Genomic DNA, 9,305 nt, shown 5'->3' with positions numbered 1-9,305 from the left:
AAACTTGCCTATGTAAGTACCGATCAGTAATCAGCCTCTTCCACATGGCTTCCCATCATCTTTTAGATATATTTCCATGTCTTTGAATCGGAACTACTTGTAATCCTGTAGGTGGCAGGAATACATTGGCCACTGAGAAACTTTGCGGACAAAAAAGACAGCAGAGCTGTAGACTTGCACCAGAACAAACTGCGAATTGCAGATGATTCTACGGACAGGGTATAAAACTGCAGATGATGGATATGAATTTAATCAATGGATGACAGAAACTTCCTTCAATCAAGGGCAGTGAGTTGTCTTCGAGCACCATGTGTGTTCTGAAAGGATGTACCCATAGAACCGGACCATTTCCGCAAGCAGATTCAATAACTCAATATTTCCAAAATCCAGATCCTTTTCTATGTGTACAACATATGCACATACTGCATAGCTTTATACTAGATTCCCTCAAGCAAAGAAAATGCGATCAATCCCTATTGCTAAACTTCTTTTAATTCTGGTACGAGTGGAGAAAAATGTTACGACTCAAGATGAATACTGCTACTGCAGACACAAATGTACATTTGGCTCACTTTTCTTAGCTGGTAAAATCATTTTTTTAAACTTCTCACCTTAGGAATTATAATAGTTCTACTAACCACTTCTACAAACAATGTCAGATAAATACTTCATCAAGATACCTCACATCAAAATCCACGAGACGTCAAAACCAATTATGGTCTAGCTCTTCAGCACATTCTCAACAGACCATAAGAATATATGGAAATAATTACTTTTTCATCAGTTTTCCAAAATATATTCCAAAATGTAATAATACATAGAACCAATTCCAAGAAAGATATCTAAATAGGTCCTCATTTGGTGCACACCGTACCATTTTATATTATTCCCTAAAACATTTGACCTCCAAGCTTCAAACACGTACACCACCATATGTCAGTGGATGCGAAGGGAACCTCCAGTAAATTTAAGACAATGGTTCTCCTCTTAAGTGTTGCTAGCAAGAGCTCCAATACCTAAAAGCACAGCACGCCTCTAACTTTGCCACACCATACATCATATGCCACAACGCATAAATCAAGAATAAGAGCTAATAAAAGCACACAAAAGGGCAGCTCCTGAATGCTTTAAACAATATGCTTCTAAAGCATGAGGCCATTCTCATTATCCAATTGAATGTCTATATCATTTGAGAGAAGAATCCATTCACACATTCTTTTCCTGACAAAACTCCAACTTATAACACCCTGAATTACATGTCAAAACTGCACACAACTTTGAAGGAATAGCATGCACTCGAAATTTGATTCAACTCCCAACAATGTCCATAAAGTGACTGTTAGAAGCTAGTCGAACCATATCCATCCCCACAGACTTTTTCTCCCAGGTCAAACTCTCAGAATGCATATATCCAGAACCAAAATATAACTGCAAATAATATCCCATTTATTTTACATAGAAAATAATACACTCAAGATCAACATATCCACCTTCGATGATATTCACCAAATGGTAACTTCCATTTTCAAGAGAAAATGCCCTCCAACAAAAACACTAGTATTCAAGTGCTGCATAAGATAACCTAGTAAATAAAATAATTTACTAAGACAAAGACATACATTTATGTCTAATGGACGCTACATTATCTTTCTGCACAAGACAAAATGTCATTGCAGCGTTCTATGATCTATCAAAGACGATGGTTCCGGAATTTTGCCAAATAGGTCAAAAAAGTAGCATGTATATTAACGTGTAAGTACTTTCCTATCCAAAAAACCAAAAGCTTCATTCATGCAGTCGTAAACTTCAAATTGACCCCAGATTAACTACCTTATTTAGGGGGCAACATTTCTACCTAAAGTAGCATTAGCTACATTATTTCTGACACAAGACAAAACATCATTGCAGCCTTCTATGATCTACTATCAAGACAGATGGTTCCAGGAATTTTGCCGAATAGGTCAAAAGGGTAGGGTAGATGTATGTTACATGTAGGTAGTAACCAAAGCTTCGTCATGGCTGTAAACTTCAAATGGACCCAAGATTAACTACCTTATTAGGGGGGCAGAATTTATACCTAAGTAGCATTAGTTATATTCAAGTAGCACAGTTCATAAAATAAATAAACAACAATAAAAAATGATGATGAAAATTGACCCAACAGAAGAAAAATTATCATATACGGTTCAGTATAAGGAGTAACACTTCCACTACCAACGAAAAGAAACAACACAGAATCTTATATAAGACTTAACATGACTAATGTATTAGATAAAAATTACTGATTTGGCAGGCAAATATAGAGGATGAACTCCACATTGTCCAATATTTTGCACTTCCAAATGGAGCAACAATTTCAACCTTTCTTCCGTCATGCAAAAACTCTCCTAGCGACGTGTAGTGCGAGGCTTCTCCCAAGTCCCAGGACGAGACCATGAAAAGGACCATTATCAAAGCAGCCTGTTAAGTAAAAAAGTGTTAATTGGGAAAAAAAATCCCAACGTATTAGATTTATGCTCAACAAATAATCAAACAAGAAGATGAGTATAGATCAGATGAGCCCCATATCCTTCATATGATGCAGGAAATGCCCCCTCTGAACTGTTGAATTTCATTCCATATGGTCCACCTTGAGCCACCATTATCAAGACATTGAGATTAGAAGCAACATAAAACAATGATGCTCTATAGTGAATACATGATAAACTAAACCATTGTTTATGAACTCTAGACAAAAGAGAAAATTATAGTTACCATCATACAATTGTGCAGACCAAAAGTGAAGGCAAAAAACAGGAATCGTGAATGCAGGTTTAATGGAATCCAAAAAATGCACCTGACCATTTGAACTTCAGACTTTTCACAAGAAGGTCCCAAGTTGTAAGCCTCATAATTTTAAAAGAGGAAGGGTGTTATGGACCACATCTATTCAAGGAAAGGCCATTATATAAGTTCGATTTTCTATTTAAGGCTTAGGTTGTGATTTTATTTCCTTCCTTAGGTTCTTGATTATGCTTTTTATTTCAGTTTATTTATTTCCTTTTAACAATAGGTTCCTCTTATGTAATGAAACTTGTCCTTATTTAAAGGGGACTAATGAAGTAAGAAAGCCCTACGTCAGATTAAAAAAAATAGATCTTGTTCTCTCTCTCTAAGTAGTCCTGTGGTTTCAGTCTCCCTCCGAAAAGCTGAATCATAATCCAAACATGAGATCATAAGATAGCACAGAGGGGGAAGGGTAACGAACTCCATTACATTCTACTGGTCTTGGTAGGAAAGATTATAAAATTTGTCAGACGGTATAGAAATTTTGGAGACACAAAGTGTGGAAAGTAACCAGCCATAATATAAGTAGATCATACCAGCAGCCAAGGTCTACCATCTACAACGGAAAGTTCTGCACGCAGCTTTTCAACTTCACGTGCCATGGAGACCATGTCTTCTCCATTGCTTGTCTCTGCTCCATCAGCTCACTATTTGCCTTCTTTTCATAATCAATGGCATTCCTATTAAATATATTTTTAATTTAGCATTTAAATAATAACTGGATATATGAATTATTAGCACTGGAAGTTAAACTCTCACAGAAACTTCCATTTGTTTGAATTTTTTAAAAAGAAAAAATAAGTGAAAAAGGTAAGGTATGTACCTTGCACGCATCAATCCTGGTGCAGGCCATCAATTTCTGCTCTTAAAACATATATCTGTTGATTATCTGCTTGCAGCCTGGCCACATCTTGCTTGAGAGTCTGAACTTGGCCAGTTAGTTTTCCTGCTTAAAATTATTTAGTTTTCGAACTTCTGCACGGAGTTGCACAGCCTCCTTCTTCAGTGGCTCATTTGCACGGAGATCTGCCTCCAGCTTCAAGCCTCTGTCAATAAGTGCCCTCGAGTGCAGCTCTTGCTCAGCACGAATGTCACCAATGACGAGATTCAAACGGTGAATTTCATCTTTCGCAGCACAAAGCTCTTGTTGTATAGCCATTCGATCTTCTGCCAGCCTGCTGTTATCACTCAAAAGCCTCCGCATTTCTGCATGTTGCATCTCAATTCTTCCTCCAGCAACGCAGGATGAGGAGGTCGCTGTGGCGGAGAGGACCACGGTGGAAAGTCTTTCAAGGAGGAAATCCACGCCTGTCGATGAAGGCCTCACGAGGAATGCGGTGTCTGCCAGCCATTTTAAATAACTCTGGGGAAATACAACACAATAAAATAATCTTTGGTCAGCTTTTATGAATATTTGAATTGTTTTTAAATCAGCAAATATTTGAATTATTTTTAAATCACTTTATGAATACTGTGCCGATGAAAGAAATAGTATACACTCGCAGCATTTTCACACAAAAACTGTTAATCAAAACCTCATGAAATTTATGTGGTCTATTTCCAAGAGGAAAAAGATACATTAACCATATGGCAAGTGGCAACTGGATCCAAAGATGTTCCATTGTTGATAACCAGAACAAAAAGAGCTAAATTAAAAATCAGAAGCACCAAGAGGAAAAGGATACATTAACCATTGCCTGGATTGGACCCCCACCAATACCAGGAGAAAAAAAAAGAAAAAAAATTGAATCCCGTTGGTTCTATAAAATATCCACATCTGAAACCTAGAAACCAATTCCATTAAAACTTGAAATTTCTAATCATATTTCCGATTTTGCAATATTAAGTTCTCTTCTAAATATATAAAAATTAAAAAAGACGCGAGGAAGAGTTAGAAGATCAAAACCATGCATTTAGAAAATAGCTAAAAAAACCTTTGAATCCCCAATGTAAACAGTGAAAAAACCATTATTTCGTCGTACTTGAGCAATTGAGCGGGGGTCTCGCTTCTTCTCTTTGATTCAAATCTGATTAGCCTGCACAGCCAAAACAGTGAATTAGAAGAAAAAAACTAACAGCTCAAGAAGAAGAACTTTTTAAGAAACATCCGAGTTTCTGTTAATGTTACTGGAAGAATAATAAAAACGGAAAATGAATATGATTAAAACCTGAGAATACAAAACGAACGATTAGGGTTTGTTAAAAGGACTTGATCGAAATGGTATAAAACCATTTTTTTCCTCTGAGATGAGCAGCAGCTAGCTTAGAGTCGGTCACACGCGAACAAGTTATAATTGGGTAAACTAGACCCAATGTCACTCTCGTTTGTTTTTCATCTTATTTTAATCACTGATCTTTTAATATTTATTTTGATCACTTAGGTTATCAATTTATTATAATTTGATCATTGAACTGTTAACTCTCCTCACTCATTTAGCAGAAGTTTGTCATGGCACGGAAATAAAATTCTGTTTTCTCTAAATGAAACCTTAATTTAATTGACATCTTCGTTATTTTTAACGAAAAAGTTGGCTAAAAATTACGGGTTGGAGTAGCAACCATGCAATAACATGGCAACAATTGATTTAAAAGAGTAATCCTCAAGAAACTATACATTTCGTAGCAAAGGAAAACACGAAACATGAAATTCAGGTAGCACTTCAAAAATTCTAAAGAAAGTAAAATATCCAAGTTTCAACAATGGATTATCAGTCTAACTGAGGTATGGATTTCGCTCGGATGAATTAAGTAAGCTTTATCTTCATCGAGCCGATTCTTCTCCTCGGGATCTTTCGGTTTCACTTTCTTTTTCTCTTCCAATATATATTTAAAAGTTCACGCTGCTGTTGTTGGATATATGAACTGCAAAACTACACCGTTAGCACTGACTGAAAATATAAACAGTAATTAAGAAGAACAGATTCGTAAACCGTGTCGTGTAAGAACCACTGCCTTAGAAACGAATTCGCCTCGATGTGTGTAATCGCTGCAGTAGGCGGACCGTCCCCCGAGGTTAACACGGTCGCTCCGAATTCCGTACACCCGAAACCGGAGTGGACTGCTGGTGGTATTGCACTTCTGATCGAAAGCACTCAGAGAGAACTCACAGAGAGAACTTTAGAAAACACTTTGGTAAGTGAATTGTAATGTTTTGGAGTGAGTTGAGAAGCTGATATAGCTCTCTATTTATAGGCTAGAAATAGGGTTAAAGTCGTCCATAAAATTTCAGGATTAAACCTCTTATTTGTAACAGCTGAAACGACTAGATGAACCTGACTCAGAAATAGTCCAGGTTCATTGTATCATTATTCAGCTGTTATAACTCCCGAAATTATATCATGTAACCCTGGAATTAAATCAAATAACTCCTGTAACTCCTGATATTAACAGCTTGTCTCCTCTGTACAAAGCTGTAAATCAGTCCAGGTACATCTTAACGTTTCTGATTTAATTTAGAATAAACTGTTTAATTTCTGATAAAAAATAATTCAGCTGTTATTATTTGAAATTCAAACAGTCCTCAGCAGCCTATAAATCAGTTGATATCTTTCACATTTCCATTTGTTTCTTTCAAAGAGAAATTCCTCAAGAATTTTCTCTAAAAGATAGTATCCCGCGCGACGTGTCGAAGACACGTATTACCACGACCACGACCACGACCTCGACCTCGACCTCGACCTCGACCACGACCACGACCACGAGCCGAGCCGAGCCGAGCCGAGCCGTGTCGTGCCGAGCCGAGACGAGACGGACGGACGGCGGCGGCGGTGCGCGAGAGCCCCCCTTGTTCTCTATCACTCAACAAGGAAGTGGAATGTCAAGCCTTAAATACCATTCCCAATAGTGTTTCCAACACTATGTGGGATTGAGCATTACCACATTCCCCCACTAATGCGAAAGAAATCTTCTGAAACTCGAAAACAAGCTTTCCAGAAGAGTAATAGCGAGATTAGTTTGCTTAAGCACTAGTGAACATATCTGGAACTAGTACATAGTGATGATGAGCAATCCTTCTCTTAGATAAGTGAAACTAGTCTGGAACTTTCTAAGATCAGGGTAAACTCATAACACACAACTAACCCCTTCATCCACCTGAGTCCTCGATGTGTAAGATATATATATACAAAAGTATATATTTGGCCATCTTACCTCAGGATTCTAGTAGTGTGCTAGAAAAATAGCCCAACATTTTTCATAGAAGGCGGCTAAACCCTTCTCACTTACATAGGTTATTTCATCAAGTTTATCTCAACATAAACCACCCTTTAAAAAGGAATATGAAATAATTAAGAGCTTTTATAATAGCTCAACCTCACAAAGGGTATGGTGACTTTTTTCAAGTTCATTATAAATGAACCACCCAAACTCTGGGCTAAGAAGTCATTAAGAATAAATATTCAACCTCATTTATCGGTAAATTCAATAAGTCCTTCTCACTAGAACCATCCAAATACTTGGATTTGAATTTATTAAGAGTTTAACAAACTCAACCTTTCTGTCGGTAAGTTCATCATTTCCTACCCACTCACTCTGGGTTATGAACTTATTAAGAATAGATATTCAGCCAAAATCGGTAAATTCAAGTCTTTCTCACTAAGACCACCCAAAGCCTAGGCTATGAATTTATTAAGAGCAATTAAGCTCATCCTGGGCATGCACATTATTCTCATAGGGATAGGCATAGGAATGTGCACTATGAGTCTTTCCATGGTTTCGTTTGACCACATGGAACTTAGATAACTAAGTTGGGTATCCACCATGAATTCCTCAACCAATGGCTTTAGACCCATCCCCCTCGACGAATCTAGGACCAGCTTCCGACTTAACCCTTTGGTAAGTGGATCTGCTAGGTTCCTTTCCGACTTCACATACTCTAAAGAGAGCACTCCATTCTTTATCAAGTGTCTAACTGATTCATGTCTTATGCGAATGTGTCTTTTCTTACCATTGTAAGCTTGGTTCTTAGCCACACATATCGCAGCTTGTGAATCACACAACAATGAAACTGGAGGAGTCGGTCTTCCCCACAACGGAATATCTGCTAACAAGCTTCTGAGCCACTCGGCTTCTTGCCCAGCTAGGTCAAGAGCTATAAACTCTGACTCCATGGTAGAACGAGCAATACAAGTCTGCTTTGATGATTTCCACGAGATCGCTGCTCCACCCAAAGTAAAAACATACCCGCTCGTAGAGCTTACCTCATCATTATCAGAAACCCAGTTGGCATCACAATATCCTTCCAATACCGCAGGAAAGCCAACAAACTCAAGTTTCCAATTCACAGTACCCTTAAGATACTTCAGTAAGCGTTTAAGCGCAATCCAGTGCTCACCACTCGGATTATGTATATCTACTTAGTCTACTCACAGCATAAGCAATATCAGGCCGAGTATAGTTCATTAAGAACATTAAACTTCCGATTAATTTAGCATATTCAGTTTGGGAAACACTACTTCCTTTATTCTTAACTAGATGTATGCTAGGGTCATAAGGAGTTCGAACAGGGACGACATCAAAACTGTCAAATTTCTTAGCACTTTCTCTTATAATGTGCTTGACATAAAGAAAATCCCTTCTCAGTTTTGGTAATTTTGACTCCTAAGATTACATCTACTTCTCCCAAATCTGTCATCTCAAACTTAGTGGACAAGAAATTTTTAACTTTGTTAATGGACTCAATGTTAGAACTGAAATCAACATGTCGTCAACATAAAGACTTATGATAACATTCAGTTTCAAACATCTTCGAATACACACAAGCATCCGAACCATTCACAACAAAACCAAAACTAAGAATAGTTTTATGAAATTTCTCATACCACTGTTTAGGAGCCTGCTTAAGTCCATAGAGTGACTTTTTGAGTCTACAAACTTTGCCTTCCATACAGGTGCCTCAAAACCTAGTGGCTGCTCCATGTAAATCTCCTCATCTAGATCCCCATTCAGAAAGCAGTCTTAACATCCATTTGATGTACCTGCAACTTATGAATAGAGGCTAGTGCAAATAATGCACGAATCGTTGAGATTTTTGTAACGGGAGAGTATGTATCAAAGTAGTCTAAACCAACCTTTGAGTGAACCCTTTGACGACTAACCTTGCCTTGTATCGCTGAATCGAACCATCTGGCCTTAGTTTCTTCCGGAAGACCCATTTGTTGGAGATTGGTTTGAATCCCTTAGGCAAGTCAACTAATTCCCAAGTATGATTAGACATTATCGATTCTAGTTCATCATTAACAGCGCTTTTCCAAAACTAGCATCGATAGATCTTATAGCTTCTTCAAAAGTTTTAGGATCCTCATCTAATAGAAAAATTTGAGCTATAGGATCTGAAATGAAGTCTAAATCATTTATCTCAGAAATAAAGGAAGTAATAAATCTGGTCCAAAAGAGGTTTCAACTCTTTGCCTTTTACTTCTTCTAGGCTCAAAATCATTTTGTTCAGAAGACCTAGCAGGTTTACTAGAAGAAGTTAATGG

General features: G+C 37.5%; 1 pseudogene; it reads right to left on the bottom strand.

Annotated features, from left to right (window-relative positions):
• Window positions 1-2,387: 2,387 nt before the first annotated feature.
• LOC120167463 lies at window positions 2,388-4,178 on the bottom strand (annotated as a pseudogene).
• Window positions 4,179-9,305: the final 5,127 nt, after the last annotated feature.

This window comes from Hibiscus syriacus, unplaced genomic scaffold, assembly GCF_006381635.1.
Source record: "Hibiscus syriacus cultivar Baekdansim isolate YM2019G1 unplaced genomic scaffold, ASM638163v2 tig00111678_pilon, whole genome shotgun sequence".
Taxonomy (NCBI): Eukaryota; Viridiplantae; Streptophyta; class Magnoliopsida; order Malvales; family Malvaceae; genus Hibiscus; species Hibiscus syriacus.
This window is presented reverse-complemented; position numbering and strand designations above follow the sequence as displayed.